Source organism: Natator depressus, chromosome 6 (assembly GCF_965152275.1).
Source record: "Natator depressus isolate rNatDep1 chromosome 6, rNatDep2.hap1, whole genome shotgun sequence".
In the NCBI taxonomy this organism is placed as follows: domain Eukaryota; kingdom Metazoa; phylum Chordata; order Testudines; family Cheloniidae; genus Natator; species Natator depressus.
The window spans coordinates 35911159-35936076 of NC_134239.1; the positions used below are offsets into that span (position 1 = coordinate 35911159).

At 40.6% G+C, this 24918-nt stretch overlaps 1 long non-coding RNA gene across 1 annotated transcript in view; it reads left to right on the top strand.

Annotated features, from left to right (window-relative positions):
• Positions 1-9488, top strand: part of LOC141988925 (uncharacterized) — a 43577-nt gene extending 34089 nt beyond the window's left edge. The window contains exon 3 of the long non-coding RNA XR_012639868.1: positions 9410-9488. This is a non-coding gene — a long non-coding RNA (uncharacterized LOC141988925). The remainder of the gene's footprint in view (positions 1-9409) is intronic.
• The last annotated feature ends 15430 nt before the right edge of the window (positions 9489-24918 follow it).

The window sequence follows — 24918 nt, forward strand, 5'->3', positions numbered from 1 at the left end:
GAGTAGTCCATCACAGGAAATCTTTTGTTGCTTGGCTTGGTGACAAATGTCCTCAAGGTTCTAAAAATTTGTTTGTTTCTTTAACTCCCCACCCCCACTCACGGAGATTAAAATGTTAATGCATTGCTTGCAGCCTTTTTGTGCTGTTGCAGATAGGACTGGCTCTAGGGGGTTCTGTTGCCCAAGGCAGCAGTCTGCCCCTACTGTAACAGCCTGAAGTAATTGACACAGTTACTGGGTTTTTTTGCTGCCTCTTGATGGCCTCGCCTAGGAAATGAATGAGCAAAGGCTTGAGACAACGTGCAGAGGTCAAAGAGAGACAGGATGCACAAATGATTAGTTTTCATCGAACTTCCATTTTTTTGTTTTGATTCAGTTGTTTAGATTCATAGATACTAAGGTCAGAAGGGACCGTTATGATCATCTCTAGTCTGACCTCCTGCACAACGCAGGCCTCATAATTTCACCCACCCACTCCTGCGAAAAACCTCTCACCTATGTCTGAGCTATTGAAATCCTCAAATCATGGTTTAAAGACTTCAAGGAGCAGAGAATCTTCCAGCAAGTGACCTGTGCCCCATGCTACAGAGGAGGGCGAAAAACCTCCAGGGCCTCTTCCAATCTGCCCTGGAGGAAAATTCCTTCTCGACCCCAAATGTGGTGATCAGCTAAACCCTGAGCATATGGGCAAGATTCACCAGCCAGATACTACAGAAACTTCTTTCCTGGGTAACTCAGATCCCACCCCATCTAATATCCCATCACAGGCCATTGGGCCTATTTACCATGAATATTTAATTACCAAAACCATGTTATCCCATCATACCATCTCCTCCATAAACTTATCGAGTTTAATCTTAAAGCCAGATAGATCTTTTGCCCCCACTGCTTCCCCTTGTTAGTACCTTGTTAGTGAAGACTGAAGCAAAACAGATAGTAAACACCTTAACCTTCTTACTGCCATCAGTTATTAGCTCTCCTTCTCTGCTAAGTAGAGGACCTACGCTTCCCTTTATCTTTCTCTTGCTTTTAATGTATTTGCAGAAAATATTGCCTTTTATGTCCCATGGTAGGTGTAACTCATTTTGTGCCTTAGTCTTATGTATATCTGATTTTGTCCCTACATGCTTATGCTAATCTTTTGTACTCCTCCTTAGCAATATGTCCATGTTTCCACTTTTTCTAGGATTTCTTTTTGATTTTTAGGTAAAGAGAGCCTAATAGAGCCATTTTGGCCTCTTACGATGCTTCCTATCTTTCCTCTAGTTTGCAGTTTTGCCTTAACATTAATCTCCTTCAGAAGCTGCCAGCTCTCCTGAACTCCTTTGTCTCTGAGATTTTCTTCCCATTTACCCACCAGTCCTCAGTTTGTTAAAGTCTGCTTTTTTTAAGTCCATTGTCCTTATTCTACTGATTTCATTCCTTAGAATCATGAAATCTATCATTTCATGATCACTTTCACCCAAATTGCCTTCCACCTTCTGATTCACAACCAATTCCTTCCTGTTGGTCAGAATCAAGTCTAAAATGGCTCCCCCCCCCCCGTTACTTCCTCTACTTTCTGGAACAAAGAGTTGTCCCCTAATACATTCCAAGAAATTACTGGAAATTGTGTTTTGCCATATTACTTTAACTACCCAGACATCAGTTGGAAAAGTCCCCCATTATCCAAAACAAGTTCTGGTAATATTTCTGTTACTTGTTCTAGAAATGCCTCATTCATTTTCTCCTCCTGACTTTGTGGTCTATAGTAGACCTCTCCCATGATGTACCCTTATTCCCGCCCCCCACCCTTTATCTTCGCCCAGAGACTTTCAACTGGTCTCCCACTCAGCTCCTTCTGGACCTCAGAACAAGTGTATATACTCTTGATGTATAATGCAACACCTCCTTCCTTTTTATCTTGCCTTCCCTTCCTGAACAAGCGTATTTAAAAAAATCAGTCTTGTAAAATTCTACTTCCCCACAGGGAAATTTTTTTCTTTTGTTTTCTTTTCCCTTTAAAAAAATAAATATGTGGAGGAAAATAGTGTTTGCTTTATTATCATATTTTCTTTTTCATTGAGTCAGTAGAGCTGTAATACTGCAAGAAAAACTCTGTTCATGGTATTTCCTATCTGATCAGATCAGCAAAAGGAAGCAGGGAAAAGTCTTATGACTTATTGTTGGGTAGATTTTCAGCCCAGTTTTACAGGCCAGTGAATTTTGGGTAGCCTGGATAAGATTCAGATACGCATTCTAACTCTTCAGTGATTATCTTAAATGAACCTCCAAACATTTAGAGGTTTGTCCATCACTAGCAGCTTTACCAAATTGCTCTCATTTAAATTCTAGTAACTCTTAGATTAATATTCTTGTTTGGGTACCAATCTACAAAAAAATTCGTAACAGCCCTGCCCACAGGTAGAGGGGGGATGAATTCCATTTTTACTGCTCCTGTCACTCAGATCTTGTTTAGACTGTGTATTTGCCTCAGTTACAGCCAGCTAGTAGTAAGCAGGGGTAAACGGCTCTGGTACAAATCATATCAGATGCTTTGTCTATCCTAGTGCAGTTAGGACTGGTGATTGGTCACCACTGTCTGAAATCCCCAGTGGAGATCAGTACCCTGCACAAAACTAAGTTTGGATCACTTACAAAGATGAGGGGAGAGGTAAATTCCACCCTCAAAGAGGAACAGCCTTTGTAATAATAACTAAAATATTTATATGCAGAAGTGTGTCAGGCTATGTTCATTTACATATGCTTCTTTTGACTCAGCCCTGGTCTACACTACGAGTTTAGGTCGAATTTAGCAGAGTTAAATCAATTTAACCCTGCTCCCATCCACATGACAAAGCCATTTTTGTTGACTTAAAGGGCACTAAAATCGACTTCTGTACTCCTCCCCGACGAGGGGATTAGCGCTGAAATAGACTTCACCGGGTCGAATTTGGGGTAGTGTGGATGCAATTCGATGGTATTGGCCTCCGGGAGCCATCCCAGAATGCTCCATTGTGACTGCTCTGGACAGCACTTTCAGCTCCGATGCACTAGCCAGGTACACAGGAAAAGGACCAGGAACTTTTGAATTTCATTTTCCTGTTTGGCCAGCATGGTGAGCTCATCAGCACAGGTGACCATGCAGTCCCAGAATCGCAAAAGAGCTCCAGCATGGACCAAACTGGATCTGATTGCTGTATGGGGAGATGAATCCGTGCTATCAGAACTCCATTCCAAAAGTTGAAATGCCAATATATTTGGAAAAAAAATCTTCAAGGGCATGATGGACAGAGGCTATAACAGGGACCTGCAGCAGTGCTGCATGAAAATTAAGGAGCTCAGGCAAGCCTACCAAAAAACCAAAGAGGCAAACGGCCACTCTGGGTCAGAGCCCCAGACATGCCGCTTCTATGAGCTGCATACAATTCTAGGGGGGGCCCCTACCACTACCCCACCCCTGTCCGTGGACACCTGTAAGTGGGGAGTCTCATGCAACAGGGATGAGGATTTTGGGGACAAGGAAGAGGAGGAGGAGAAGGAGGATAGCGCACAACAGGCAAGTGGAGAAACTGTTCTCCCTGACAGCCAGGAACTGTTTAATCACCCTGGAGCTAATACCCTCCCAAGGCGGGCTCCCGGACCATGAAGCCGGAGAAGGCACCTCTGGTGAGTGTACCTTTTGTAAATATAATACATGTTTAAAAGCAAGTGTGTTTAGTGATTAATTTGCCCTGAAGACTTGGGATCCATTTGCGGCCAGTACAGCTACTGGAAAAGTCTGTTAACGTGTCTAGGGATGGAGGAGAAATCCTCCAGGGACATTATTAAGGGGACATTCAGAGGTGGCTGTTCCTGCTGGGCTGTTTGCCTGTGGCTGAAAAGAAATCATCCCCACTTTTAGTCACGTGGTGGGGGGGAGGGGGTTTCACGTTGAGCTGTTCGCGTCTGGCTGGCAGGGATCTTCCCTGATACTAGTCACGCAGTGGGAGGAGGGGTGAAGCGATCATCCCAGAGAACTGGGGGAGGGGGGGTTAGTTGGGTTTGTGCTGCATGTTAACCCGAAAACCGCAGCCCCTCCTTTTAAATGGCCAACCCAACGGGTGCTTGGTATGGGAAAGGAGGGCACTGCTGTTTGAAACCATTCCCACATGTTATTAAGGTTGAAGAAGCCAAAATACTGTGGCTTACCATGGCTGCCTGTAAGCCGAATTCTGTTGCCCGGCCCTGCGTGTGTGATCTCTCACACCAAGCCGGCAAGCCCTCAATATAAGAGGCAAAAATGCGACCTTGTACCGAAAGCACATGTGCTATGTAATGTTAACAGCTTGGTTCACCATGAAAGAATCTACCCATTGTTCTCTAAAATGTGTCTTCTTAAATACTACTCTCCCTTTATTTACTCCCGCAGCTGCAAATGTTTCAACGCTCCTCCTATCATCTCCATTCCCAGAGGCTAGTGCAAATAAGAAGGTGGGGGGGAAAAACGCACTCGTGATGAAATGTTCTCTGAGCTCATGCAGTCCTCCCGCACTGAAAGAGCTCAGCAAAATGCATGGAGGCAAACAATGGCAGAGTCTAGGAAAGCAGAAAATGAACGCGAGGACAGGAGGGACGAGCAAGATGAGAGGTTGCAGGAGCAAGAGGAGAGGTGGCAGCAGCATGATGAGAAGAGGCAGGATGCAATGCTGAGGCTACTGGGGGAATCAAACTGATATGCTCCGGCATCTGGTGGAGCTGCAGGAAAGGCAGCAGGAGCACAGACCACCGCTGCAGCCTCTGTGTAACCACCCGCCCTCCTCCCCAAGTTCCGTAGCCTCCTCACCCAGATGCCCAAGAACGCGGGGCGGCAGCTCTGGGCACCCAACCACTTCACCCCAGAGGACTGCCCAAGCAACAGAAGGCTGGCATTCAATACGTTTTGAAGTGCAGTGTGGCCTTGTCCATCCCTCCTCCCACACCCCACCCGGTGCTGCCCTCCTGCCCCACCCCTCCCAGGCTACCTTGGCAGTTATCCAAGTGTGTGATGAGTTAATAAAGAATGCATGATTTTGAAACAACAATGACTTTATTGCCTCTGCAAGCGGTGATCAAAGGGGGAGGGTCGTTGACTTACAGGGAAGTAGAGTGAACTAAGGGGGTGGGTTTTCATCAAGGAGAAACAAACAGAACTGTCACACCATAGCCTGGCCAGTCATGAAACTGGTTTTCAAAGCTTCTCTGATGCGCAGCGAGCCCAGCTGTGCTCTTCTAATAGCCCTGGTGTATGGCTGAGCATAATCAGTGGCCAGGTGATTTGCCACAACCTCCCACCCCACCATAAACGTCTTCCCCCCTTACTCTCACAGATATTGTGGAGAACACAGCAAGCAGCAATAACAATGGGAATATTGGTTTCTCTGAGGCCTAACCGAGTCAGTAAACTGCGCCAGCGTGCTTTTAAATGTCCAAATGCACATTCTACCACCATTCTGCATGTGCTCAGCCTATAGTTGAACAGTTCCTTACTACTGTCCAGGCTGCCTGTGTATGGCTTCATGAGCCATGGCATTAAGGGGTAGGCTGGGTCCCCAAGGATAACTATAGGCATTTCAACATCCCCAACAGTCATTTTCTGGTCTGGGAAGTAAGTATCTTCCTGCAGCTGTTCAAACAGACCAGAGTTCCTGAAGATGTAAGCGTCATGTACCTTTCCTGGCCATCCCACGTTGATGTCGGTGAAATATCCCTTGTGATCCACCAGTGCTTGCAGCACCACTGAAAAGTACCCCTTGCGCTTTAGGTACTGGCTGCCAAGGTGGTCCGGTCCCAAGATAGGGATATGCGTTCCGTCTATCGCCCCACCACAGTTAGGGAATCCCATTGCAGCAAAGCCATCCACTACGACCTGCACATTTTCCAGAGTTACTACCCTTGATAGCAGCAACTCAGTGATTGCATTGGCTACTTGCATCACAGCAGCCCCCACAGTAGATTTGCCCACTCCAAACTGATTCCCGACTGACCGGTAGCTGTCCAGTGTTGCAAGCTTCCAGAGGGCTATTGCCACTCGCTTGTGAACTGTGAGGGCTGCTCTCATCTTGGTATTCTTGCGTTTCAAGGCAGGGGAAAGCAAGTCACAAAGTTCCATGAAAGTGCCCTTATGCATGCGAAAGTTTCGCAGCCACTGGAAATCATCCCAGACCCGCAACACTATGCGGTCCCACCAGTCTGTGCTTGGTTCCCGGGCCCAGAATCGGCGTTCCATGGCATGAGCCTGCCCCATTGCAACCAGGATGGCCAAATTGCCGGGGCCTGTGCTTTGAGAGAAGTCTGTGTCCATGTCCTCATCACTCTCATCACCGCGCTGCCATCATCTCCTTGCCTGCTTTTGCAGGTTCTGGTTCTGCACATACTGCAGGATAATGCGTGAGGTGTTTACAATGCTCATAACTGCTGTGGTGATCTGAGCGGGCTCCATGTTTGCCGTGGTATGGCATCTGCAGGAGAGCAGAGTTGCAGTGGAAGCGGTGGCTGACGATGGATGCCACAAGAATAGATACTTATAGAGAATGACGAGAGGACCTGCGAGGTGGATTCATGAGAGCAGGAAAGCAGAGTTGCGGTGGAGGACGACGGTTAGCACCGCGCACATTTCCCGAGGAGCCCATGACAGACAACATGGAGAAATTAGCTCTTGAGACAATAGCAGCAGAGCAGAGTTGCAGCGGAAGCGGTGGATGACGATGGTTAGCAGTCCTACTGCACTGTCTGCTGAAAGCAGTATGGCGTCCGCACAGGAAAAAAGGCGCAAAACTATTGTCTGCCATTGCTTTCACGGAGGGAGGGGCGACTGACGACATGTACCCCAAACCACCTGTGACAATGTTTTTGCCCCATCAGGCATTGGGAGCTTAACCCAGAATTCCAATGGGTGGTGGAGACTTCCAGAACTGTGGGATAGCTACCCACAGTGCACCACTCTGTAAGTCTATGCTAGCCACGGTAGTGAGGACACACTCCGCTGACTTAATGCGCTTAGTGTGGACATATGCAATCAACTGTATAAAATCGATTTCTAAAAATTGATTTCTACAATATCGACCTAATTTCGTAGTGTAGACATACCCTTAGTTGTTCACTCACACACTTCTGAGACAGAATTTAAGATCTCACTAATATGCCAGTTACTTATCTAACATTAGATAATTAGCAGCATTAAATATCTTTATCTCTTAGAGTTAACAGCTATGAAAGTGTTATTCTCTTAAACCTTGATTTTTCACCCCCCAAGTTGGGGAATTTTTAAAAATTCCCCATCATCACTATCATCAATAATATATGACTTTTTCTGGTCATATATTATTCTGCCACATGATGTCCTCCTAACCCAGGTTAAAGTCAGAGTGAATATACTTGATTAACCTCAGTAATGCAGGCAGAACCATCTCATGTACAGCAGAGCTACTGCAGATTTTATATGAAAAAGCATTGATCTTTTATTGAATATTTACTTCATCTGCCCTCACAGACTTCTGTTACTTTAGAGAGTGAGGCACCTGTGTAATTTTTGTTCTTACTGTAGGCTAAATCTAAACATCCCCTCTATGGCTGAGCATTCTAAACAAGGTTCTGAAATATCTGCCGTGGAATTCAAAAGCCTAAAAAGCGGATGCATTCCTATTTCATGCTGCTTTAGTTAACTTGTTCCAGTTTCCCAAAAACTGGCATTTTGTACAAACATAGCACCATTCTAGACTTTGAAATTTTATTTGTTATGAATTTTTGAATCAATACACCATTTTAATGTAACATGGTTTAATGTGAAATTTTGCAACAATTTAATAAAAAATGAAATTTTGGAGCCAAGAAATGGCCTTGAACAAAATTACAATTTTGTTAGTATTTTGTTTTGGAACAGCCCTAATTTTTAAATACGACATTAATTGCATTTAAATTTGTTCTGGAGTGTATTTCTTTACAAATCATCTTTCTATCAAGAATGATTCCTCTTTGAAATGCTGCTACAACAAATCCACAATCACCTAGAACTTTATGGTGGTCATTATGTTGCCATCTCAGGAATGTAGTAGTAGGGATTAAACTCAGTGCCTCCTGTTTGAAACAGAGGCAACTATCACTTAAGCTAGAGGAAAATCTTCATTACCTCTCAGTTGGATAAGGTCTATGTTATAGTTGAGTAATTCCTTCCACTAGGACAGTAACACTCAGTGTAAGTGTTGTGCATGTGATGACTAATCATTAAAACCATGCAACAATTTACTCATCAGGATAAAAGTTTCCAAAACTTTGTGGTTCAGAATGTCTTACAAAAATAGAGCCAGAACTTTGTCTACTAATCTGTTTTGGCTGTAGCAATCCCTTGCAGACATCCGACTAGTTTCTCTCTTCTCACGTCCCCTTCACACACTTTATGTATGGCCACCTATAAACCAAAAGAGAGATAGCCAGAGCTTCCTCCTCCCTGTCCATCTGGCCCACCATTGTGGTGACAATGTGCATAGTGCATGGACTATGTACAGTATCATACATTTAAATTGTGGTTGGATAATGGCAAAAGGGGCAAATTAGTGCTACAAAAAATATCTGAATGTATTTGGAACGATCATCTGCAAATCAGGTTTTGATCACGTTCATTGAATAAGGGCTCCCTGACTATTAAGTTCTACAGTGTCAGATGCTTCCCCCCCAGAGAAATATGATTTTGAATTTTCAGAAGATCCTATCCCTAAATTGTCTTCCACCAAAACAAAAACAAGAAAGTAGCGAGACTGAGTTGTAGATGCCATTAATTTGAAAGACCCAGCCCCAGTGAGCTGTTGAAGAATGCAGTTCAATATGGACAAAAATAGAATGAAAGGACTGAAAAAAAATAGGCTAATGGAAAGGGATTACATGGAGTAATATTTAAAAATGAAACAAATAAGTGTTATCTCCTAAAGATTTAGTAATTTTTAAAAACCCACTCAGTGTTATCTAAGGTATTTATATCTATCACCACAATATCTGGGAACAAATTATATCCTGGAAAAAAATAGCACTGTTCTAGAATGTTCATGAAATCTATTTTGACAAGTCCATGAAGCATCTACTTAAATAGTAATAAAAAAAATTCTGCTTAGATTCCTACCACAATCCCCCAACCAAGCAAAAAAACAACAGGCCATGCTATTGTGACCCAAAGCACTCCTGTATTCACACCCTAAACACTATTGTAAAAATCCTTGTGAGCCATCATTTGAAAACTAATAACTCTGGTAAATAATATCATGGTGAAATGTATGTAGCAACATTATATGTAAAGATATGAATTCACTCTGTATGATGTTATTAGCACATGTTCAAAACCAGACAGTTCTGCCTAGGCAAAAATTCTTAAATAGATCTATCCTAAACAAAGGAATATATGTTTACCCCAATTTACATATAGGTAGTAAACAGGATCATCTGGACAGCAGGGAGAGGACAGGAGGGACGAGCAAGATGAGAGGTTGCAGGAGCAAGAGGAGAGGTGGCAGCAGCATGATGAGTTCTCTCTCTAACCTAAGAGAGAGGCACCAGCACCTTTGGGCCTCTGGAAGGTATCCTGACTGAGGAGAGGGTCAGTCACCATCTTGCTGTAAGACTGTGGGTGTGAAAGGCAATCTTGAACAAGAACTTGCTAGATGAAATTTTAGACATTTAGATGCGTGTTTTCACTTTTATTTGCTTGTAACCATTTCTAACATTCTCTCTTATACTTGAACTCACTTAAAATCTTATCTTTTGTTAATAAACTTGTTTTACTTTAATGTAAGCCAACAGTGCTGTGTTCATACTAAAGTGAATGTCAACTCCAGTTAATGTGGCAAACTGATGTGTTTTGTCTCAATAAAGGAGCAAATATCTTATTATTCCTGTGAACATTTCAAGAGCGAGCACATGGGACTGGGGAAGTTCGGGACTTGGGGTGTTTTCAGGTTGCACCTGCTAACATTACCCAAGTCTGGTAAAGACAAAAAGGTGTGTGTGATAACTGCTGGCAGGCTGTTGAATTCAAAGTGGTTGAATCACAGCTGCACAGTATACAGAACATGGAGTGCAGGATGGTTGCGTGTATGTCCTAGGCAGGGAGCCCCAAGTAGCAGAAGCATTTTGGGGGAACCCAGGGTTAAAATACAGCGTGAATTGCATCACAGCACATGATAGTTATATGTCAAGCAATGATTTAAGTGCCTTGAGCACAACCTAAGAGCTAATTAATCCTGTGTTCTATAGATTAATAAAAGGAATTGATCTGCATTGTGCACAGATGTAAACAGTTAATCATTTATTCTCTATCTGAAACTGAAGCAAAGAAGGAAAAAAATGAAAAACAAACCAATTTTGCCTCAGAGGAATGTTAATCAGCCTCCTAATGCTAGCAGGCTATAAACACCAAGTACTAATTAGTTTTAGATGATATTAGTAATGAGTCTCTAGTTCCTTGGAGGCAATAGACTAAGTTGGACTCAGATTTATTCCAATATTTATCAAAAGAGTTATTGTGACATGCAGTGTCAGCAGCTTGATTGAACATTATTAATGCTAGATATTCCCCAAGAACTTCAGGAGAGACAGAAATAACAGCTGGTTTAAAATGTCTGAGCACTAAGCAATGATATCATCATCAGTCTCCTCAGGACAAACAAAGTGTCTTATTTTGCAGTTACTTTCTCACACGCTTTTACCATTTCTGAGGCAGTTATCTGGAAGTCTCAGGTAAGACATCAATAGGGGGAGTTTTTTAAATGAATTTGATGAAAGGAATTGGATTGATATTCCTGGAGATTATGGACCTGACCTAAAGCCCAGTGAGGACTTTCCATTGACTTTAGATGACCTTTGAACCAGGCCCTGATTTACCACAGAACAGGTACAACACAGACAAGAGCAGAAAGTGAGGATTGCAAGCTTCCCCCACCTGAAAGGGCCAACTGAATGGTTAAGAGAAAGTAGTTTAGTCTCCACTCCCATGTACTCTTTCTTCCTGCTGGGACTGCCAGAGGGTTATATATTCTGTAGGCACCGTCTGAGTGCATTTCAGGCTAGCCCACCATTCTCCACCAACTTTTGGCCTATACTAAAATGGGCTGGATTTAAATGAGCAATGTAGGGGTTAAAGGCTTGGTATTCTTTACCAATCCTTTGAGGCAGCTAGTTCCTACCACAGGATTAGTGATGGAGGATTGTAGCATACTGGAATATTCTGTTTTTCCTCTATTACATATCTTTCAATATCCTTCCTCTTTAAGTGTTCAGTAAAGTTACCCTATAGCAAGTCTTTCATTGTTCCACTTGGCACCTCTGGAATCTTCTCACAGCTACCATTGGGTTGTTGCTTCCTTCCATTATATCATCATTTCCAAAAGCCGTGCTTCCTCACAACCTGACACTGTTCAAACTGTGAGAAGCTGCAAAGAGGTAGCACAGAGCCCTCTGATTCACAAACTCTGGGCTGCTTAACACAGGGTGCGCTGGTTTTAAATCAAAGGTGAAATAAATGTCACAGTGAGTCTTGAACTCCTAATCCACTGATGCCAAGGTGATTAAAATGAAGCTTTCATAAATTAAACATAAAATTTGAAGCAATATTAGTAATGCTCTGTATTGCTATTCCCTTTATGGGAATTCAGCCGTAAGTCATTTATTTGTTAAGTACAGTAAATCATCAGTGTTATAACTCTGCAAATGTTTATACAAAAAGAACTATAAACCTTTTCTAAATATATTAAATAGCCAGCTTTTCAACTTCAGGATAAACAGTTCAATCCTTTCCCTTTTGGGAGGAAGTGCAAACAAAAGCTTTTAAAAAAATCACTTATACTAAAGGATTTTAGCAGCTCTAGTCCACAATTAGTATCATACTAATATTAAGATGTAAATGACTGAACTTTCCAGTTCTTCTAAGTCATATTTAACTAATGAAGAATTGCCCTTCCAAACCAACATCTGTTAGAAGTACACTCTAAACCTTGTAGCCATATAATTGTAAAGAATAGGAAATTCACCAGCAGCTCTGTAACTCCTAAAAATATTGAAGTCACCAGCCCTGCTACAGACCAAAGAACAGTATATACCAATTGCATACACTACTCCAGATCTAATATAGGTTATATACTGTGAATAAGACAGAGCAACAGCATTGTACAGTTTACCAGGTTTTTTATTCCAGATGTTTTTAAAACACCAAGGATCGTACTGCAAATACTGGTCTTGTGGCTAGGGACCCAACCTAGGATTGGCGAGACCTGGATTTGAGTCTGTTCCACCACAGAGCTTCTTTGTGACCTTAGGAAAGTCACTTATCCTTATCAACAGCCTGTGAGAGAGGGAAGTACTATTATTACCATTTTAAAGAGGGAGAACTGAGGTATAGAGAGGGTAACTACAATAAAAATGGTGAGGCACTTAAATCGTATGACAGTGGGGGCCATATAACTACCATAGATAGAAATAACTGCATCAGTAATTCCTCGCACTCAGGTACAATGCACCTATGTTCCCATCATATACCCCATAAGTACCCTGCTTTGGCAGGGGAACCAAAATTGCAACAAGCAGGCTGCTACAGGTTTGAATTTTAAAAATAATAATACAAGATGTTGAATAACCAGATTAAACTAGAATTTATTAGTCAAAGATCAATATTGCACAGTCCAGAAAGGAAGGTTATGCATACCAAACTAGTCCAGAGAAGCACCTTTACAGCTCAATTCACTCCCAAGTAACAACCAGCAACTCTCCCCCTTATATACCATGCATTTTCTGTCTCTTTTTCTGTGTAAATGACCTGTTGACCTCTGTAGCTTTTCCAGTTATCTGGTCTACCTAGCAGATAAGATAAAGACACCTGCAACCAAGTCATTATGACAGAAAATATCTGTGAGTAGTTCCTGATAATGATCTTGTGGGAGATGCTTTGAGCTTCTCAATCACAGAAGCCATTTACCCTTCATGAATCACAAGTCGTCCATTTCTGGCCATCTTGACACATTTCCTAAGGGCCAATACCTCAGATTAAGAGGACACCCAATCCACCATTGATAAGACGCTAAGGCTCAGCCTAAGTTCATTTTATTGATAACACAATAGTTTCAGCTGAAGCTCAGTTAAGGTTCATCTTAAATATAAAGAATTATAGACACAAGGCATTGTGGGACTCTGTCTCGCCTACTCATAATCATGGAAGTCTGGTTCACCTACTAACAAAGTCAAAACTTTCAGATCACGGCCAGCATGGACTTTCAGTGATCTCAGCAGTCTTACCCATGATCAAGAAACCTTGGACATGGGCCCATTTCTGAAAATCCTTCAGCTAAACATTTAACCAGCTATACTCTCCATTCTCCAGCCCCTAGCTTTCAAACATAAAACTGATGTAATTTTCCTTCAGGAGACACCTGTTGACTCCCTCTCTGCCAGCTGCTTATGACCTTGTGAGTTATTCTCTGCATAGCAAATATAGCCATGTTTCCTATGTTATAGCATATCTTGTCAGCACAAAACCACTCCCACCTAATATATCGGAGATGTTGTGAAAGTCAGACATTTGAGAGTGCCAAATAAGTACAAGCCCCTAACCTACTCCAGATATTCTTCCTCAACTCACAAATCCTGCCATCTATGTTGGAGAATATAGCAGTCACCACAACACCTGGAGATACAGAGAGTCAGATCAAAATGGAGTTCATTTTTTGGACTGGGTCTCACTCTATGACCTTCAACTCATTCATGATCCAAAACAACAGGGTACCTTTTCAGTCTGCCAGACGGAAGCAAGACCGCTCCCCTGACCTCTCCTAGACCACTAGCACAGGCAATCATCCCCTTCAGGCTATAAGCAGTGTTTTGAAAAACTTCCCACATAGTCAACATCATCCAATCCTTTCCAAAGCTGGAGTAACCATACCTATTGTGAACACCAATAAAACACTCACTGGAGCTATCGGAAAGCAAATTGGCAATCCATCCAAATACATCACTCATATCCCACACGATTTCTATTGATGAAGCTTGCATGTGGTTCACAAAAGCTATTTACAAACCTGCCACCAAGTCAATTCCAAGAGGTCTCTATAAGATCTATAGTCCCTGTCTAGATGAGGTGTATACAGAACTCCTCAAGGAATATGAAGAGAGTGGCAATCCAGACATCGCCAGACATCTTTTAAGCAACTTGAATGCTTCTAGAAGGGCAAGATGGGAGCAGGTCACCAAGGAACTAAATATGCAGAGATCCAGCCGCAAAGCCTGGGCAGTAATCAGAAAACTTGGTGCTGCTTAGAAGCCTCCAGCATAGTGCCACTACCCAATCTTTCCAAACAGTATGGCTACCCACCTGATAAATGTCGCAACAGTCCATAAGGACAAAAAATTTGAAGAAGTGAAGAAGAAAGGCAGCAATACAGGGGTACACATATCCCTGGTTGAGAATCACTGATGTAAAGAGTTGATGTATCAGGCAAAGGTCATAATGTATCTGTTTCAACACATACTACCCTGAGGACCTCAACTGCCCTATTTCCAGATTATTTTCTGAGTTTTTTATGAGCCTTATGAGTAGAAGAGCTGAATGTGAGAAAAGTCTCTCCATTTTTGAACTGGAGCTCAGTGTGGTTTTTCCAAAGAAAAAGTCAAGGGACGGGGGAAAGAAGTGGGAAGTACTGAGGAATGAGAAGATGGCAATAGGATGAAAGAGAATAAGGAGAAGCGATATGAGAAGAGACAGTGAAGAAAAGCAGTTTGGTTCCGCTTCAAAGGATCAGACAGCTTCCTTTTTCTGCTTGGGAGTGTATAATTCATGTGGACATTTTGCCCATTTATGCCATACCAATTTGCTGCTTCCTTTTATCAAAGAAATGTGAACTGATTGCAGCTTACCAAGGTGACAATAAGTGTATATTTGTTCAGGTGAGAGCTGATGTTTCATCATTTCAGCATTTCTGTGTCACACAACATAACACTCAAGTGTTATATGCCTGAATGACAAATGCAGCTAGCTCTCTTGCCAAACTCTTCAAGCCATGAACTCATTTATTTGGCAAAAATTCTAATAGCGATTTATACATCTGTGTTTTCTGTCAGCTTCAATTCTCTTCTGCTACCTGCCTGTTGCATGCAAATATAAATCTTGAACTCCTCAATCAGCCAAAGGGAAGAACATCTTATATCCTATAGTTATTTTATAAAGGAGGACAAAATAGTTTTCCCTACAGACATTCATTCAAAGAATAATCAACTTTTGAGAAAAATTATCTACAGGCATTGAAAAGCTGGAAAAGACTGTTGGTTATGCAAGTTAGAATTGTTGCTACTCTGAAAAAATCCTATATTTTTTATGCACCCATAACTGCATACAATGCCCACCCCCACCACCATGCTAGTCCATCATTTCTGTTGTTACAATGGTTTAGAATACCTGGAAATGAAACTAGATTTGTAAACTTTTTCCAGTTCACTACAAATTAAAAAAAAGAAGTTGGTTTCTGTTTGACCCGACCCAATTTCCACCTCGCCCACAATTTTTTTTAGAACGCTCTCTGAACTGAAAAATTCACCCAGCTCCAGTCCCAACAGCTGTTTACATTAGGTAGTTAACAATATGGAGGGGATTTTCCCTGGGTCTGTACTGGACCACATAGGTCAGATTCATAAGCCTTACAAAATTGGTTATTTTTATGCTGTTTCACTATATGCACAAAAATTGATGGAACAAATTAAGGTTCTGCAGATCATGCAAGCTGACGCACCACGGTGGAACACCGTTGATATCAGTGTAACTTTTCCTACAGCTAACTTTGCCTAAGTAATTTTGCCTAAGCTTCAAGAGAAAACTGTAATAAAGAGTGAGTATACCCTCACATCTAAATTCTGGAATATATTTTCTCAGTGAGAGCCAGACATGAAGCAGGGAAGCAATGGTTGTATTGATCATATAAGGAAACCACTCAACATCTAAAAGTCTAAACAAAGATTACTATTACCGCTGCTCCAAAACAGAGATGGTAGGGACTTTTCCATCTGAATGACTTCTGAATGGAAAATGCAGTTTCTAAAAAAGCAAAATTTTCCATTGCAAAATTCTGATTTTTGCCAAAAATTTTCCACAATTCAGTTTGACTCAAATTGGAATCTTTCCTTTTTTTGAACTGAGAGAAAAAGTTTAAAATCAGTTCAACAAAATAGTAAACTGGATTTCTTTATGAGTTCATTGATTTATGGGATTTGTAGTCCAGGCCCCCATTCTCTCCTCTCGACCAGTCTTCCTAGGGGGACCGGGGGTCTCCATCTCCCATAACACTATATAGATTTCTATCTGACTGAGGTGCACAGTGCATCATGGAATATGTAGTTCAGCTCAGGAGGCTGGACCAGAAGCGAGAATGGGGGCGTCAGATTCTTGAACTACAGTTCCTATGAGGCAATGTTCCACTATGGGAAACTGTAGTTTAATATTGAACTGACTCCAAATCAAGTGTTTGGGTCTGTTCAATAAACTGAGTGAGGACATTCTTATTTAAATGCCAGTTACCAAATTCCCAGTTCCTATGCAATGGAACATGCAGCCTTGAATTCCTCATTCCTCATCACAACCCCATACAGCAACTAGCTGCCCGCTGCATCTCACTCACATATTGGTAATTGCATCTCAAAAAATGCTTAACTTACTGTTTCTGCTAAAATGACCAGCAATGAACTAGTTAATGTTGACATTTTAATTTTCATAAGGTGCTAGCATTGGCTCATTGAAATGATTGAGGCAGTTCATACCTCAGAACTGTTTCATGCTATCTGAAGACTCAGGCATTATTTTATGTTCCTTCACATTTTAAAAGTTACTTTTGCACCATAAAGGCTTGAAACAATTTTAAAATAAATAAAGGCTTCATTGAAGAGCACAATTTTGTGGCAACTTGAGTAACTAAAAAAGGTAACTATGCAGTCACAAGTCCTATTGTAAAAATATCCTGTTAATTACATGAAATAAAAAAAAAAAGGAATAGAAATTGACCTACTAACTAAACTGCTTTTTTAAAAAAAGATTTATTTCAATCTAATTTGAATCAAAGACTTTGTGTTAGCTCATCTCTCCTGCATGAAAACATTAATACTCTGACCCCTCCCACTAATTAGTAATGTACTTACTACCTTTATGCATTCATCACTTAGTAAACCAAAGTGTTCAGACTTGGTGGTTGTAATCAGTCTTCATTCACTTGTGTTACCATGGTGATTGCTGAATGGTGCAGCAATATTTTCTCTGAGTATTTCTAGGGGCCCAATTCAAAGTCTGGTGAAGTCAGCATGAGTCTTTCCCACTCCCAGAGAACAAGAACATCAGCTGTACCATGTGCTTGCCTTTGCTGGCCCAAGTTCAGGCATGCGCTTGGATTTCCACTCCTGTTGCATGTCATGAAGTCAGCTAAGACACCAACTTCCCCGCCCCGGATTCTATGTCATTAGTTGATTTATTCTAATGTATACCCTCTGAGGGTTCCAAGTAAATGCAATGCCTCTCTAGATGACATACTGCCACCACTGTGATCAGCAGAGGTACTCAATCTGGAGCTCATGTGATGCAAGAAAGAGACAGGGCATTCTCCCTGACGGGGCCACAGCATTGAACTAGCTTCCCACCTGGGTTCAAAATAGCCCAAATTTGTCTACTTTCAGGGCAAGTTTTTAAAGGGGGGGGGGGAGAGAGAAAGGAGAGAGAGAATTAGGAAGGGAGTTAATGGTGTGAAGGGAGATTGCTTTAATTTTTAATTTGTCTGGTTCTGGGTTAGAAAAATTGCTGAGGTTATAATGAAGGGGATTCTGATAAAGGTGTTTTAATTGATGTCACATGCACTTAGATCAAATTGATAGATGCCCTTTCCTTTTCTTTACAAATTGACATAAATAAATGGGGACCTGTAAGGGATTAATATAATTTGTGAATTCATTTTTCATGCAAACTTTTCTATAGCAGCTGCCCTACAGCACATTTTGAAATAGGTTAAAATCTCTTTAGGCCACCTCCAAGATAACAAAATTATTCTCACACACGCAAAGGCTAATGGAATCCACTTTTGCCATTTGCCTGTATGAGCTAATGTAAATTTCCTGTGGTGTGAAATGGCTGAGTTAATAATGACTGAATACAGGACTTCTATCAATATTCTCCCATTTTGTGTGGTGTTTGCATCACATTATGATGGCCAGTATGCTAACACAATAATAGGGTGAGATTAGGCAATAGTACTATGCTTTTATCAGAGTTTTCAACCTCCAGAGCTATTAGAACAAAAAACTCTCCAGGGGTAGCATGATTCTTTTTTAATTATAGCACAATTTTACATCTCCTTCTTGGTTTAGTGTGTGCATAAAATAGCTTTTTGCCATATATTTTCTAAAAAGGTTGGCGGGAGATAGTTACTAGAATGGGCCTGAAAACAGATCTACTTCTGAATTTGACAGTTGGTCCCTTTTTCTAATCTCAGATCCAAACACACCTGAACTTTGGAATCTGGATTTGAAGTTAGAAACCCATTTTTGCTAGTAACTGGGGGCCCAATCCTGCAAACCCTTAATCATGTGAAGAATTCTTACTCATAAATCCATGGGACTAAATTCCTTGAGCTAAGGTATTGCAGGATCAGGTTCTGGGTTTGAAATATTTTCTCCTTGAAACAGTGTATATTATTAGGTTAAAGGAAAGGCTTGTTCTGACAAAATAAACATGGAAACCAAGGAGCTTTGAAGGAAAATTAAGCCACTGCTATTCACATATTTTATTTCTTAATGAAAACCCCCCACAAACACCCTTTCAAGTGATTCAGACCTAGCAATATGAACAGCTTTATAACTGCATGAACTTTTTTACTGTTACTCTCTTCCTTCCTCACCTCCTGCTATTCATTCTACCAACTTATTACATCTTGTCTTAAATTATATTGTAAAATCTTTGGGACAGGGACTGGAGCTGGTTGAAATTTGCAACTTTTTGGTTGAAAAATGGCTTTCATAAAAATTAAAATCACTATAATACATTTCTTCCATGAAGTGTTTCATATTTTTGTCAAAACATTTCAGCCAAAAACTGTAATTGTTTTTTTCATTTTGGGGGTGTTTGATGAAAACCTGAAAACTTAAAAAAAAAATTGAATAAACTTTTGCTTTCATCAACATTTTTCATAAATGCCAATAAAACAAAAACAACCTATTTCCCAAATAGCTCTAGTAGGAATAATTTCTTCTTGTGTGTACATATAGTGCCCATCATAATGGAGCTCTGAGCCCTAATAGCACTTTTGGGTGCTACCACAATATAGACAGTATAAAAACCTCCAGCATTTGCTGAGGGATTGATGCTCATCTCAAAGTGCATTAACCCTAGTCTGTTAATTGTAAAGCAAGTGCACTGGACCAAGCTTGTTATTACTATTGAATTCATTTGGTTTTTCTTCAACAAAAGATAATCGAAAATGACTTTTCCTGTGGTGATTTTTTTTCCAAAGTACCTCTGGGACAATTGCATTGATTGGCATTGTTGTTCTACTAGGCACTTCTAGGGAATTCATGCCTCTTACAACAGCCACTCAATGTCATTATTTAATGCGCAGTATGCTACTGGGGCTATGATTTTCAGTGAATTGAACAGATTTTTCCCCTCCCTTCCATTTAATGACAGTACCATTGTTAGAAGGTTAGTGTCCTGGGTTTTTGTTGTTGATGAGCCTTCCCTTGTACTAGTGACTGATTAGTCTTGTTTCTTCTGTGTTTAATTATAATCCTGACAGAATGCTCCATATAAATGAATAACTGATCAGCATTCTCCGTGAGGTTGTTTTGACAAGACAGACAATAGCTTTCTGTGTGGTGTCAGTCAGTGTGTTTCAGGCCACTTTTCTGATGCACAGAAGAAATGGCTATGGGAGGAAAGAGATATTTTAAGTGTTCTTCCTCTCATTCTTATGCGGAACAGTTACAGGGTCAGCATTAAGCTTTATCTGTCCTGCAGCAAAAATCACTCCAGAAGCCTTGATCTCAGAACTTAACGTCTGTGCTACCTAAGGTGACGAGACATCCCAATATTCGGGGCTTTGTCTTATATAAATGCCCCCACCCCTCGTCCCGATTTTTCACCCTCGCTATCTGTTCACCCTAGTGCCACCTTCAGACCTTCAAAGGAGCAGGTTTGAGTGTGGAGCTGAGGACATGAACACTATCAATTGTGTTTACCCAGCATTTGGAACAAAAACAACATCATAAATCTTTCTCTTTTTGAGACTTGATTCTGTCCCATTTTCTGTGTGTGTGTCTTGAATCTCAGTACCCTATTTCCTTTTATTATTGTAGAAACATGGACTGATAGTTTCATAGAATTGCCTACAATAAGCCTCTAATAGTTTTGAGTAAAGCATTCAAATTGCTCCATTTACTCCATACTCTCTTCCTTTGGTTTGTCCCCAGATATAATGTATTTTACGTGGAATATATTAAATTGTGTATTCCTCTTACCATCCAAAGCTACTAAAATGCAAATTCCTTTTAGTCTGGTTACGTAGTATCCTCAGAATTAATGACCTACTTCACCCCCCACCAAATTTAGGCTCCAATCCTGGTATGGAGCTTTGTATTTGCAGGCTCCAGTGCTTTTGCAGAGCAAAATGAAGATGATGGGAATCCTTGCAGGACTGGAACCTCTTACAACTTATTTTTGTTGCTACTTCTCACAGAGGGATGATTCCAGGTTCAGAAGGTTCCTTTCCCCAACCTTAGTCCCTTTGGACCTCTCACACAGGACCTTTGTAAGCCTCTCATCTCCCCTGATTGCCTTCAGTATTACTCTGGTCCTCTGAGAACTTTCCTCATCTCTCATCCCCTCACTCATTGCTCCATGTCATTCTGATTCTTAAGATCTCATTGAGTCTCATTTCACTTATACACTGATTTTACACCAGAGTAACTCCTTTCAGTTACTCCTGAATCACACTGGCACGAGATCAAAACTGGCCATTATTTTTTGTTGCTCCAGGCCTCTCTAATCTGGTCTGATCTGTGAAGCTACCCAAGTATCTCTGATCCCCAGAATTCACTTATATACTCTGGCACTTCCCAATTAGTCCCCTCCACTGTAATAAAACTTGTGACGTACTAAAGAAGGGCTTTCATAGACCATCCGTCTTTTTCCTAAGTGGGTCAGATCACTGGTTGGTATAAATTGTCACAGGTCCATTGAGTTCTGGTGAGCTATGTTGATGTTCACCATCTGAGGATCTGGTCTCTATTTTTGAATGTTTATGATTAAATGGAATTTAATTACAGGCTGAAATTGACAAGTCTCTTAAATACAAAGATAGGCTGTGATCATGTAAAGAGTTATACATGTGGTTTACTTTATATACTAGCAGTTACCCTGTTGGAGTGTATGGGATTACTCACAATGTACAAAATTGTGCACGTGCTTAATATTTGCAGGGTCAAGGCCAGAGTCTCTGTTCATTTCTCTGTAAAAACACTCGACCTGTTATAGAATGTCAATCACAGTTCATTGGTAGAATTCATATTTCTTCAACATTACTTTTCCTGAAGTCACTGTATTGTATTCTACCTTCTCCAACTTTTATTTTCTTTTGAATTATGTTGTAACTCAGGGTCAAAAGATTTTGCTCAAACTCAAAGAAAAAATCCACCTCAGAGCAAGAACAAACACTGACATTTTCAGTCTCACAAGAGACTTTTGGAAAAAGCTGCAGCAAGTGAAAAGACGGGATTGTAGCAGGAATAATTTTACAACTTTAACTCACTGCTCACCAGTGAGTTACCAGCATACGTTATAATACTTGCATTATTTTTTAGAAGTAGGTCTCCAAGCTGAATCAGAAGGGTCTAGCTTTACCAGCTGTGTCTATACCAAAGTTTTTCTGAACGTCTGCTACCGATGCCCTAGCATTGGTGCCACAGGGTTAGAGGATGGTGGTAAAAACTCTGGAAATCAGTCAACTGCCACTTCCTCTGGTGCTCTGGCACCTGCGCTAACAACCATGAGATTTTTCAAAGAACTTCAGCGTAGACTGTGGAACTTGAACCAACAACCTTCAGATTCAGAAACAGCTGTTACCATTTGAGTAAAAGGAGACTGTCCGTTAGCTCTGAGTAACAGTAGCTCTTCTTTCCTCCTCTGCTTCAATCCACTAAAGTGACTAAAGAGAGACAATTTTAGGCTCTTAAATTGTCCAAAAGCCATCCTGCAATGCTGTCCCTAGAGAGGCTATACTCCTTTAATAGTTGCATAGATGCTCAAATGCTGAAGTCAATAATTCTCCATATCAGAGTTTTATACCTTTTTTAACCTTGATTCTGCAATGTCTTTCAGACAAGCCATGAAAAGTCCCAATGAAGTCAATGGTGTCCACAAATATACAGGAGCCCACCTGTGCAAATCCAGTTGCAGGACTGGGGCATAAGTGGGTAAAAGGAAAAAAAAGTCCCAATCTACTTTCACAAGCTATAGTAACCAAGAATCACTTGAGTATCTTCAGGGCCAAATTCTACTCTGAGCTATACCACACAAAACCCATTGTGGTACATCATTTTTTATGTATATCCAAATGATCTCTGACGTATCAACCAAAACATTTCTCTCAAGATTTAATATCATCCTTGATTGATACTACCACTACGATTGAGGCTTTATTTTACCTGTCCCATGACAAAAGTTCTGCATTCTGGTATTTTAAATTTCCAATCATTTTCCTGGCTTACCCAGGCCCCTCTTCTCCAGTACAGTAATTAGAGGATTATGTGCTTTTCATTTGCAATAAAAAGGTATTTTACTGGTTTTTTCATTTGTATTCTCCTGTCCTCTTTGTCTCTTATTATATGATGTTATTCAATAAATACACTGCCTGGGCCAAACCTCCTTGTAATCCTTCATTTATCACTAATCTAAAAATCAGCCAAGGTAATTTTCCATTTTGAGCAACCAGTCTCCTAGCTTTCACATCTCTGGGAAATGCAGTTTATTTTTCACAACAGTTTGCTTTGATATGATTATCCACAATTCCCACACACAGTTAACTTGCACTAACTGGTTAACTATATTCATTCACATCCTGAAGATTTGGTTGATGAACATGAAGGGTCCAATTTTTCCTCAACACCAGGAGTCTTGGGCCATGTTAAAAAAGTGCATGAAACTCTGCTAATTTGCATGCTCAGTTATGACACTTCCCCCCACAGCTTGCCAATTAGATGCCCATTTGCACAATAGTGTAACTTATAATTCAAATTAGGCATGAGATTTTGTGAACATATTTATGTGTGGCCCTGAACTACTGGGGTTTTGAAAAACCAGAAACTCTATAGCTACCAATAACTGGTGAATGTATGGTTTCTGAAAATCACCTTATGCTATCATCATCGCCATCTCCTGGAACAATACTGATTATCTACATTTCAAGCAAACTAATAGTAATGAAGTGAAAAAATCCATAACAGTTTATTTTTATAGGAGAGCATCCCACAGTGACTTTTTCTTGGTATTAGGGGGGAAAATATCACATCTGTATCAATGATTCTATGCATAATTATTGCTGGAAAACATGCATTTGATCAGAAGGAGTTTCTCAGTACGGTAGGTCCTTAGAGTTTGTAAATGGGAAAATTAGGCACCAAAGAATGAATGTTCCAAAACAGGACAAGTGATCACTTCAGCTTTGTACGTCTTGGTTTCCTTTTCTAAAATATTGGAATAGTACCCACCATTGTAAGTGCCTTAGTATCCTTGGATGAATGAAATATGCTTCATGATGGAAAAAATATTATCCTGTCTTATAGAATTTCTTTGCTTTGGAAGGAAAGAAACACTGTTGGAAAGAATAATAGGAACTACTGCAGGGTATTTATTAAAATTAAAATAAACTTTATGACATCCTACCACTTAAATTAATAAGGAAGGCATGTTAGCATGTGGCGTGATATCAAAGAACTTTAGAGGGAGAAGACTCATAGAGCACTTTATAGGGAGAAGACTCATAGAGGAGACCCCATTTGATGCAAGTAATGCAAGGAAGAAGCCTGTAATTTACTGTAAAACATGGGAGAGGCAAGAGAATATGTGTAAGAGAGAGAAGATGGCACGGGAGAGAGTTTGGGAATGTGAAAGAGGAAAAGAATGATGGAGAAGAAAGAGAGATTGGAAAATTGGGGTAAGGAAGAACAGAACAGCACAGGAAGAGAAAGAGGAAAGGGATGAAGGAGGGTAAAGGGAAAGAAGTAAAAATAGATCAGTTATATGATATAGAAAAGTGATTTTGAAGGGAAAATAGACTGAAAAAAGACAGGAAAGGAAAAAAATGAAGGAAATGAAAGGAAAAAGAACAAACGGGAGGGAGAAAAAATACATTTAAAAGTTTTGCTTAATAGAAAAGAAAAATGCAAAATGTATGCAATAGAATAACTTAAAAAACCCTATTTTTTAAAGAGGAAAGGGATAACATTTGCTGATGGTGGCCCAGGACAATTTCTGTGTCTAGCGCTGCCTGTTTTGTCTTTTGTTATATTTCTAATACAATTTCACTCTCCTGACTTTTAAAAAAAATGTGGTTGCATCTATAGGTCAATGACAACTGTGTGAGTCATTCATAGACTCGTGATGTTAGCTAGATTTGAACCAACATCCTTGAGCTGAAAGGCTCTGTATACCCTTGTTAATTCCCCAGCCTTCTTATTAAACAGGATAAAAGCCAAAATGAGCAAATGCACCTTGTTGCTTTGAAACTTTAAAAATACTTTTTGGTTTTATGTTAAATACACAAACCTGACCAGAGAACTTTATCATCTGTTCTAGTCTATAGTTCCTACTTCTATCTTCTTCTCTTTGTACATCCTTCCTGAAGAGATGAAATAAATATTTACTTGCCAATCCTGGCA